Genomic DNA, 10,648 nt, shown 5'->3' with positions numbered 1-10,648 from the left:
GGCATAACCTTAGTGGCTGAAAACCACACACATTCATCACCTCACAGTTCTGTAGCCCGAAGTCCAAAATGAGTCTCACTGGACTAAGGTCAAGGTATCGACAGGGCCTCATTGCTTCTGGGGCTTCTATGGGAGAAGCTGTTTTCCTTGCCTTTTGCAGCTTCTAGAGGCAGCCTGCTCTCCTTGCCTGGTGGCCCCTTCCTCCATGCGGGGTCCTCACATCTCTCTCTTCTCCCCTCACAAGGTCTAGGGGCCCGTGTGATCACACCGAGCCAGTGTGGACAATCCGGGTTCATCTCCCTGTCAACAGCCGCTGACTAGCACCTGGCACCCCTCTTTGCCACATAACCTAACACTCGCAGGCTCTGGGGACCGGGACACAGACATCTTGGAGGGACCTTATTCTGCCTACCGCGCCGCCCCTCCCGCCACAGCCCTGCACCACTTCGTGCTCCGGGCCCGCCACGTCTGCCTCCTCTGCCGTCTCCGACCAGGCCTCGTCCCACACCCTGCACCGGTGGCCTGGCGAGCAGCAGCGGCTGCCTGTCCGTGGGCAGGCTCAAGCTGACTGGGGGACCCCCTTCCAGGACCACCGCCAGTTCTCCAGCTGGTTCACGGGCCTAAGTTCAGAATGTGCCCCCCCCCCCGCCCCCCGGAGCCGCATACCTCTTCAGCCATCAGCGGGCTGGCCCTCCCAGAAGGGCCTCTGTGCTCCCTCTGTAGCCACCGCGCACGACAGCAGGAGAGGACGCTGTCCACCCTACACTATGTGTCCCCCCGGGCCGGCTGACCCTTACAAACCGCCCCCTGTGACCTATACGGGACCCGGCCGGAGGAGAGGGAGAGGCTGGCTGCCGGGGAGGCCTTTCCATGCTCTGAGGGCTCGGCTCCGAGCCTGTGATCCCAATTCCAGGCACCCTTGAGATGACCAACGAGGGGCCCGGGGAGGGAGCCCAGCTGAGAACCAGATCCCCTTGGGGAGCGCGGCTCTGCCGGGCAAGGCGGCTGCCGGAAGTTCCCCTGGAAGTCGGCTTCCCGGTCTGGGAGGCGCTCTGCCCCCTTTTTTTCCACTCAGGCATCTGCCCACACTGTGTAGTGCTCTCCCTCTGTGTCCCCCATGGGTCTTGGGTTACGCATCCCCCTGAGGTGGCACCAGCCCAAGTCCCTGCTCCGAGCAGGGGGCCAGCAACACCTGACTGGATGGTGAGGACGGCAACATGAACAGCAGGGCCTCTGCCGCGTCCTTCCACCCTCCCACCCCCCTACCGCCCCCCACCTCTCCCCCCCCCAGATCTTCTGCACACAGACGAGGGCCTGCCATCTGGAATGAATGAAGGCCAAGCGTCAGGGCCCTCCCTCCTAAGGCTCTGAGAGGGCCTATCAGCGTGTTCAGGGGTTTTGTAAAATATGCAGAAGTAGGATTTAAAGATTATTTTTCTGAAGGGACCTTCAGAAACTAAAACTAAAACCTAAACTTCATAAGCTATAGTCCACACAAATCCTAGATTGGTCTCTGCCCACCCAGAGATAACTGGCCCCACTTGCTTTTAAACTTTTTTTGTTTGGGGGGCACCTGAGTGGCTCAGTCAGTTAAGCGTCTGACTTCGGCTCACGTCGTGATCTCGTGGTTCATGAGTTCGAGCCCCGTTTTGGGCTGTGTGCTGACAGCGCAGAGCCTGACGCGGGTCTCAAACTCGTGAACTGTGAGATCAGGACCTGAGCTGAAATCAAGAGCCGGATGCTTAACCCACAGCCACCCAGGTGCCCCTCCACTTGTTTTTAGAACATACCCCACCATCTCCCCACCCGGGGGGCTTGGCTCGGCACTCTTTAACCCCCTCCCCACCTTGGCTTCTCAACAACCCCCCCCTACCCCCACCCCCCACTCCTGCCCAGCCCACATTCCCTTCACCCAAGCTTCTCACCCTGGACAGGTGACTTCCCCCGGGATCAGATCTTTCTCCCTGGGAAGGCCAAGACCCCATTCGTTGTCTGACTCCTCTTCCCTGCTGTGCAGCCTTAGGCAAATTATATCACCTTTCTGGGCCTCCATTTCCTCACCTCTAAAATGGGGACGGTAGCAATACCTACTCCTCCCCTTCGTGGGGGAGGTATGATGCCTGTCTAATGGTTTCTTCCCACGCCCAAGGGCAGAGCACTGTGTTTTGCACACCTCTGCAAATGAGAGGCAGGCACCTGTTTGCAGAGGCAGGAGAGGGGGTGGCAGAGTCAGGATCCCCCACCATTGTGAGGCCAGAAGTCCTCTCCGTGAGCCCCAGTTTCTTCCTCCGTGAAGTGAGGACAATCACCCCTCCTTTATGAGGTTGTGGGTGACTTTGGGTAACAGATGTGAAACCACCTGGAACCCGCGTGGCTGTATCTTTATGTGATTTTGTCAGGCTCGTCCATTCACTCATCCCTGAGGACGGACCGCGTTCCAGAAGTCATTTTCATGCATCTCTCTTCCACCTGCCTCAAGTTCCTGGGGCTGTCATAACAAACTGCCCCAAGCTGGTGGGCTTCAAACAATAGAAATTTATGGTCTCACAGTTCTGGAAGCCAGAAGTCCGAAACCAGGAGGTCAGCAGGGCCATGCTCCCTCTGAAAGCCGCAGAGGAATCCTTCCTTCCCCTTCCTAGCTTCCGGTGCTTTTCTGGCAATCCTTGGCTTGCGCCGCATAAACCCAATCCCTGCCTTCGTCACATGGCTCCTCCCTGCGTGTGTCTGTCTTCCTGTCGCCGTCTTCTTAAAAGGCCACCGGTCATGTTGGGTTAGGGGCACTCCTTCTGCCACGTCATCTTAACTCAGTACATCCGCAACAACCCTGTTTCCAACTGAGGTCACATTCTGAGGTCCCAAGAGTTAGGACTTGAACACATCTTTTTGCAGGGGACCCAATTCAACCTATGACACCACCCTAATAGATTACTGTCTTGGTCTCCTTGGGTGGGGCTTTTCAGTGCATCGAAGTTTGTTATTTTAAAGTGTATTGGGGCACCTGGGTGGCTCAGTCAGTTGGGCGTCCAACTTTGGCCCAGGTCATGATCCCCGTGCTTTGTGGGTTCGAGCCCCTCCTCGGGCTCTGCGCTGACAGGCTCGGAGCCTAGAGTCTGCTTGGGATTCTGTGTCTCCCTCTCTCTCTGCCCCTCCCCCACTCTGTCTCTCTGTCTCCCAAAATAAATAAACATTTTTAAAAAATGATAAAGTTTATTTATTTGAGAGAAAAAGAGCATGAGCACACAGTAGTGGGGGTGGGGTGGGGGGGGGTGTGGCAGGGAGAGAAGGGGAGAGAGAATCCCAAGCAGGCTCCAAGCTGTCAGCGCAGAACCCGATGTGGGGCTCATGCTCACGAACTGTGAGATCATGACTTGAGCCGAAATCAGGAGTTGGACACTTAACCGACTGAGCCACCCAGGTGCCCCAAAGTTTGTTTTTAAAATACCAGCAATAGAGCCTGCTTGGGATTCTCTCCTCTGTCTCTCTCTCTCTCTCTGCCCCTATCCATGCTTTCGTGCTCTCTCTCAAAATAAACAACTAAACATTTTTAAAAAATAATAAAATACGGGATCCCTGGGTAGCTCAGTCGGTTCAGCGTCTGACTTCGGCTCAGGTCATGATCTCGCGGTTCATGGGTTCAAGCCCTTGCGTCGGGCTCTGTGCTGACAGCTCAGAGCCTGGAGCCTCAGATTCTGTGTCTCCCTCTCTCTCTGCCTCTCTCCTGCTTGTGTTCTGTCTCTCTCTCAAAAGTAAATAAAACCATTAAAAAAAATTTTTACAGTAATAATAAAATACCAGCTGCCCTTGGGTTGCCCTAGTGGCTTATGTTTACCAGCCTAGCACACACAGCCTGGCTCAGCCAGCACCCGGCTCCAGAGGTCCCCAGACCAGAAGAGGCCCATGGCGGTCAGTGCAGGGATACCGGGCCATCAGGGCCCCTAGACCCCCTAACTCTTCAGAACTCGAACAGCAGAGGTCCCTGGAACAGTCTACACAGGCAATCCCTTCTGAGGCCGGGGCAGTCCCGGGTCATTCTCCACCACTTACAGCATCCGGGACCCTTGGGCAGGCCTTCCCAATCTCGGCCTCTCAGCGGGTCGGGCACGGGCGGCTCCTGCCTCAACCGCAGCGCCTCAGATCCGGCCACAGGGGGAGGGCTTGGCGCTTCGTGCTGCTGCAGCCAGCGGTGGGGCAGCGTGGGGAGACACCCACAGGAGGCCAGGAGCCACACTGGATTCAGAATACGGCAGAGCAACCGGGCAAGGTTGCATGCTCAGTCTGAGAAGCCAAGGCCTCAAGGCACACAGATAGAGCTGGCAAGGGGAGGTCTGCAGTGACCGTGACAGGGAGCACTTCTAGACGCCCCTGCAAAAGGAGTTGAGAGAATTAGTGACTGAGTTGCCCAAAGGGTGTCAGCTCGGAGTCCAGTCGGCTTTGCAGGGGACACGGGGGATGGGAACACAGATGACCAGGAATATAAGCCACTTTGCACCTGACCGATGAGCTGGCCACACCCAGACAGGGGGAGACAAAGGAAACAGACAACAGATAGGGAGGGGGGTCTCGGTGATCAGAGAAGCCTTCCTAGAGGAGAGGGCCTGAGAGATTCCATAAAATAGAGAAAAATGGAGCAGAGTGAGAGGGTACAGGCACAGAGCAGGGGGAGCCGCGCAGAGCCTGGCTGTGACCTTGAGCCTGAAAGACACTGCCAGCCCTAAGCCAAGGGAAGTGGGAGACTTCATGGCAGATTCTCACTGCTCCTCCTTCTCCCAGGCAAGGAGGACATTTTAGAGCCGCCTGACACTTTCTCCCTGTCCAGATCAGGTCCACACTTCAGAGAATGCAGGCGGATTACCCCAATGTCACCCAGAACAGGATGGCAGGGTCGGGCCTGGGTCAGGACTTAAGTTTTTTGTTTTTTTTTTTTTTTTTTAATTTTTTTTTCAACGTTTTTTATTTATTTTTGGGACAGAGAGAGACAGAGCATGAATGGGGGAGGGGCAGAGAGAGAGGGAGACACAGAATCGGAAACAGGCTCCAGGCTCCGAGCCATCAGCCCAGAGCCCGACGCGGGGCTCGAACTCACAGACCGCGAGATCGTGACCCGGCTGAAGTCGGACGCTTAACCGACTGCGCCACCCAGGCGCCCCAGGACTTAAGTTTTAAGCAGCAAGTTGCATGCCCCAAGGTTGGCTGCCTTTTTTTTGCCCCCATCAGGTGGACACTGAGACAGTGGGAAGGGCGGGGTACGCAGAGTTGGGGAGAGCCTGCCTGCAGGTCCAGATATAGCCAGAAGGGGGCAGCTGAGCCCGCCCTTTGCTCCTCCAGCTCCTCCAGCGGGGCTGCAGAGGCAGTGAGCCGGCATTTCCTGCCCAGATCCCTGGAACCTGGAACCCGGGGCAGAATCTCCCCCGGCAGGGGAGGAGGGGAGGGGTCCGGTCTGGTGCTGCATTCGTTCCCCCCCCCCCCAACCCCTTTCAGGGCAGTGGCCCTGGCTCCTGACCACCACCACCGTCCCACAGTCCCTGATAGGGGGGCCTGGAGCTCCAAGGGCACTGATTGGTGAGGGGACCCACATTTTCCAAAGATCAGGATCCGCATCCTGCAAACAGATTCTGCTTTGGAATTTTTTTGTTTGTTTTTCTGTAGAGTGACAACTGAGTCAAAATATTTAACACCAGGGCTACGTGGGGAAATCCAGGGGGTGGGGTGGTCACACCCTGGGCCAGTCATCTCCGTCCTGCTCTGCCCAGTGCCCACAAGAGCTGACTGTTCCCGGCCCCTGCCCGACAGGCCCCCACCCCCTGCCCAGCTGTCTCTCAGCACCTGCCTCCCCCACCCATACTGAGCCCGCCAACTATTTTTAAACTACTTGTCATGAATACAGTTTGCAAGAGGATAATAATAGTCCCAGCTCTTTCTCAGGGTTCCTGTGTCCCCTGCCTATTCGACCTTGGCATTTGGTGGAAGGGGTTGTAGTAATCACTGATATTCTAGGCCAGTGAGAGCACAGGCCTCCCTCACGGTGTCAAGGTCAGCAGCCTCCAGGGGCCAGGGGTACCACTCAGAGGGTTTCTCCAGTGCCTGCACAAGTCCTGGTGCCAGGCACGTTTTGCTCCCAGATGCCACTGGGGGATTGGGGGGGAGGGGGCATAGGGTCAGATCAGAAAAGGCTCCTTTAGAGGTTCACGGACAGTTTAAATGACCAGTGCTCTGGTGGAGTCACTCTACGGACAAGACGAGGCTCGGGCCTGAGGACAGGGACCCTAGCAGCAGGGACCCTAGTGGAAGTGGGAGGCTCGGCAGTGGGGGCTGCAGGCAGCCTGGAGAAGGTAGAGGGCTTCTTGGGGGCTATGCAAACCTAGGGGTGTGGGGTAGTAGGATGTCAGCACCCCCAGCTCCCTGCCCAGAGACACTGTCACCAGGATTCCTGGTGGGTGGGGCTTGGGGAGAGGCTGGCAAGGTGGGTACAGGCCAAAGGGTGGGGCCTAGGAAAGCTGGGACTTGCTCAGTCAGCAACAGGGGGAACTGAGGAGGTCTGGGGGCCACTGGTGGGGCACAGCAGTGGTCAAATGAGACAAGGCTTGTGGGTCAGGGTCCCTAGTTCCACAGGACTTCCCTCTGCTGGGGACTGAGAAGTGACGACACAGGTGCTCAGCATGGGGGTAAGGAGGCAGGCGGGTCTGGTGAGCGCTTAAGGGGTAGCGGCTTTAGGACATAGGGAGGTGACCACGAGCCAGTGACAGAGTTGGCAGGAGAAGGGAAGGCCGGGCTCCGGGCAGAAGGTCAGCTTGGGCAAGACTCAGGAAAGGCAGGGGTGGTCAGTAGGGCCGGAGCACCGACGGCCTGACGCCCAGGGGTATCAGGTGCATGTGGCAGTGGGTCCAGGAGATCCAGATGCAAAGGACCGACACTATCCAAGTTGTGGCCTGGAGGCCTGGCCAAAGCGTGAAGCCTGGCCTTAGGAGGGGAGAGCCTCAGGAAAGAGCATCAGGGCTGAGAGCCCACAGGCTCCGTGCACCAACGAGAGATAAGAGTTAAATGTGGAAGGAACCCTCTCCTAATCTCTCCTGCTCCCCCTCTCCTCTGGCCGCCTGCCCTTTGGTCCAGGCAGGGTAAAAAAAAAATGTAGGATGAAATGTAGGTTAGGTCCATCTCCTCCCCTGCCTTACAAACCAGCCTATGGGGAGTCTGTACCCCAACACTCTCTCCCTCAAATGCCTTCTGCCAGCTCCAGCAGAGACAGACTTCCCTAGTTCCCTTAGCTGGCCCCAGGCATTCAGGGTGAGCTGCTGGGCCCCAGTCCACACGGAGCAGCCCCTGGCCCTTCCTCCTGGTCTCTTGACCTGGGAGTCCAAGTTGGACAGGCTCCCAAATCCGGGCCTGCCATTGAATTTGTGGGGCTGCTGCTGACCTGGGCACTCATTTCCTTCCTTCAGTCTGCCAGTATCGCAAATATTTGTCAAGAGCCTCACAGTGGACAGAATGACCTTTACGGAACACAGGCTGCTTTTGTTAACACATTTCACTGAGGTCCACTGCGTGCCAGGGACTGCGGGGTCGGGGCGATCCAGCGGAGGGCGGAACAGAAACCCCTGCCCCAGGAGCCCAAGTCCCAGGGGTGCGCAGGACCCACTGAGAAGGTGACCTCTGGGCAGAGGCCTCAAGCAGCTGAGGGACGGCTGGGCCAGATGGCCACCAGGTGAAGAGCCTTCTGGGCAGGACAATCCGGGTCAGAATTATGAAGTGGGAACGAGGAAAGACTAGCTGGGAGAAGTTAAGAGTGTGCCCAGGGCTACACTGTGAGACGGGGCCCAGCTTCCTGCCGGGGCAGGAGAGGCCAATGGGGGCTGAGCGGGGAGTGGGGGTGGGGCAGGATGTTGTTCCAGCACTGGCTGCTGTGAGGCAAGGCGAGGCCAGGCCGGGCAGGAAGGGCTCCCAGCCACCACTGGGTGACTGTGCAGTTTCCTTTGCCAGGCTCTGAGACAAGGGGCCTTATGGCTCAGAGGGAAAAGGCCCCAGTCAAGGGTTTCCTGTAAGTAGAGAGCCAAGGTGACCCGGGAGGTCACAGCTCCGCAACTGGACCTGTGGGCAATGGAGTCAGGGTTCTGGCACATTCTCTAGTAGCACCCCTTTCTCACCCTTCTCCTCTCCCTTTCCCGGGTGCTCCTGCAGGAAATCTCCTGGGTCCTTTCCTGGGCTGGTGTGTGTTTGGAAACAGAGCCGAGCTGGCTTCAGAATAAGAAAGGAAGGCGGCCATGACCGGAGAAAGGACTTGGAACCCAGGCCCTGACCCTGAGAAATCGAGATGTTGCCCAAGGGGCCCTTTCCTGTCCTCCTTCCCCCCCCCCCCCCCAACCCTGAGCTCCTCAGTGGGCGGCCCAGGAAGGAGAAAGCTTCAGCCGCCTGCCTGCTCGGGTGGGGTGGACCCATCACCAGCCCCACCCAGGGATCCAAGTTTCTCTGTTTACGACTGTTTTCCTGGAACAGCTTGTTTTGATCCAGAGAAATCTGCTGACGCATTGCCTGCTCTCCTCCCTCTGGGTGGAGGTATTTTTAGCCTTATTTGTTGAAAAAAAAAAGGCAGAACCCAAGCCCCACATTTGTCCACCTCACTGTGAGACTACCTCCCCCCCGCCCCACCCCCCACACAGGACAGAGATGTCCCTGTATGGCTTTCTACTGTTAAAAAACAAAATTCAACTGAGCAAGTTTAACGACCTAACTGGCTGGATTCAACGATTCAATGAGTTAGGCAGCATCCCATCTGATCCACAGAAAGGAACTCGAGGGAGCTGGGCAAAATAGAAGGGTTTTACAGGCCAAGATACCGTGTGACAAGGGCGTATTAGCGAAAGGAAATGGATTGTTTCAAGCAAGATCACCTTCCTTTGGGGGGAGAGCAAGGTAAGGCAGACTACCTCACTAGGGCTGATCTGGACATTCCTGATTGGTCTGAAGCTGCGGTTAAGTTAGGCATTAAATCTTGGTGGGGCTTAGCACACATGACTCCATTTTAGCTGGGTCGTTTATTTATTTATTTTTTATTTTTTTTATTTTTTTTTTAATGTTTATTTATTTTTGAGACAGAGAGAGACAGAGCATGAATGGGGGAGGGTCAGAGAGAGGGAGACACAGAATCTGAAACAGGCTCCAGGCTCTGAGCTGTCAGCACAGAGCCCAACACGGGGCTCGAACTCACGGACTGCAAGATCATGACCTGAGCTGAAGTCAGACATTTAACCGACTGAGCCACCCAGGCGCCCCTGGGTCGTTTATTTTTAACACTGTCTTCCTCTCCACCCTCCTCAAGGACATTCCTTTCCCAAACAAAACCGGCTGTGTGGAACCGGAGGCCCGGAGAGCTTCTACACGAGGATCCTCTGAAACTGCCATTTCGTCCTTGAAAATAAAGGGGGTGGACAGAGCAGCTCCAGACACGAGGGCACAAAGAACGGCCTTATGTCCTTTTGCGATGGCGAATCCTGAGCCTCGTGGAACCCGAATGCTTTGTGTTGCTAATTCCCCCTACTCCTACCTTTCTGAAAAATAAAATCTAAAGACGTTTGTTTCTGGGATTTGGGAATCTGTGTGAATGAGAGCGATTCTTAGACCAGAGGTGGAGAAAAGCAAGCTAAGATTTCAGGCTGGGCCCAGGAAGCAACGACACAGCAGTGACTACCACCTCTCAGGCACCTTGTAGATAAATAAAGGGCTGACCCCACAGCCTGGTACTGTGACGCAGCAGGAAAGGAATCTGCTTGGTATTATTCACACTGTACAGCTTTCTAAAACATTCTGACTGGCAATTCTCTCTTCCCACGCTCTTCTCTCAGGCCGAGTCTCTCCAATCGACCCCTGGAAATGTTGCCAGGACAAGACTGCGGGGGCAGATCTCGACGAAAGGTGAGCTGCCAGAATCTTTCCCGGGCAGAGGAGCTCGGCTAAGCAGCCATTGGGGAACAAGCCTGGGCTTGCCACAAACTCAGTCATCAATGCTGACGGTCACATGAGAGTCATGAGTTTTGCAAGAACCACAAGGAGGGGCCCATCTGCAGATGCCATCTCACTGAGGCTGGGGAAGAAATCTTCCCCAGTTTCCTCCCAGTTGCCAAAGGAGGCTGTCTCAGGGAATGTTTTGTTTGGGGCGCGGGTGGTTACCCTGGGAGGAGGCTTTCCGGGACAGAGTCGGTCTAAGGAGCCATCCTCGCTTGTGGTTAACCTGACCACACAGTCCTCCTTCCACTCTATATACTCCAGGGGGCAAGGTCTGAACGGAGGGTACAGGAGGTCTCGAGCTGTGATTCTCCCTCACCCTGGCAACGAGATACCACCCGTCCCTTGCAAAAGCCTGACCCAGCGCTCAGGCCTGGGTCCGCCTGGCCTTGGCAGAGGGGATCATAAGTCCAGCGGGTTCTTTTGCCTCTGCTCTAGAAGACCCACGTCGGAGGCCTGCTCTATGTGGGCAGCCAGCAGGCAGTGACCCCAAGCCATCCAACGGGCTCCCTGGGCCCCATCACAGGCTGCAAACTACCCTGGATAAATGCAGTTTTTTCCCCAAAGTCTCCCTTCTTCCCCGCCTCCCAATCCAGAAGTAAAACGGGCTGAATTATCTGCATCCTTTTGGTCTTACAGCCACGCAGTTGTATAC

The 10,648-nt window shown here is 56.2% G+C and overlaps 1 long non-coding RNA gene across 1 annotated transcript; it reads left to right on the top strand.

Moving 5' to 3' along the window:
- Positions 1-7,499: 7,499 nt before the first annotated feature.
- On the top strand, positions 7,500-9,666 carry LOC144612996 (uncharacterized). Its single transcript, XR_013550275.2, has 2 exons — positions 7,500-7,699; positions 9,311-9,666. It is a non-coding gene; the product is annotated as an uncharacterized LOC144612996 (long non-coding RNA).
- The last annotated feature ends 982 nt before the right edge of the window (positions 9,667-10,648 follow it).

The sequence above is a fragment of the Panthera onca genome, chromosome D1, assembly GCF_046562875.1.
Source record: "Panthera onca isolate mPanOnc1 chromosome D1, mPanOnc1 haplotype 2, whole genome shotgun sequence".
In the NCBI taxonomy this organism is placed as follows: domain Eukaryota; kingdom Metazoa; phylum Chordata; class Mammalia; order Carnivora; family Felidae; genus Panthera; species Panthera onca.
Note: the sequence above shows the minus strand (reverse complement) of the source record. Positions and strands in the feature narration are given on the sequence as shown.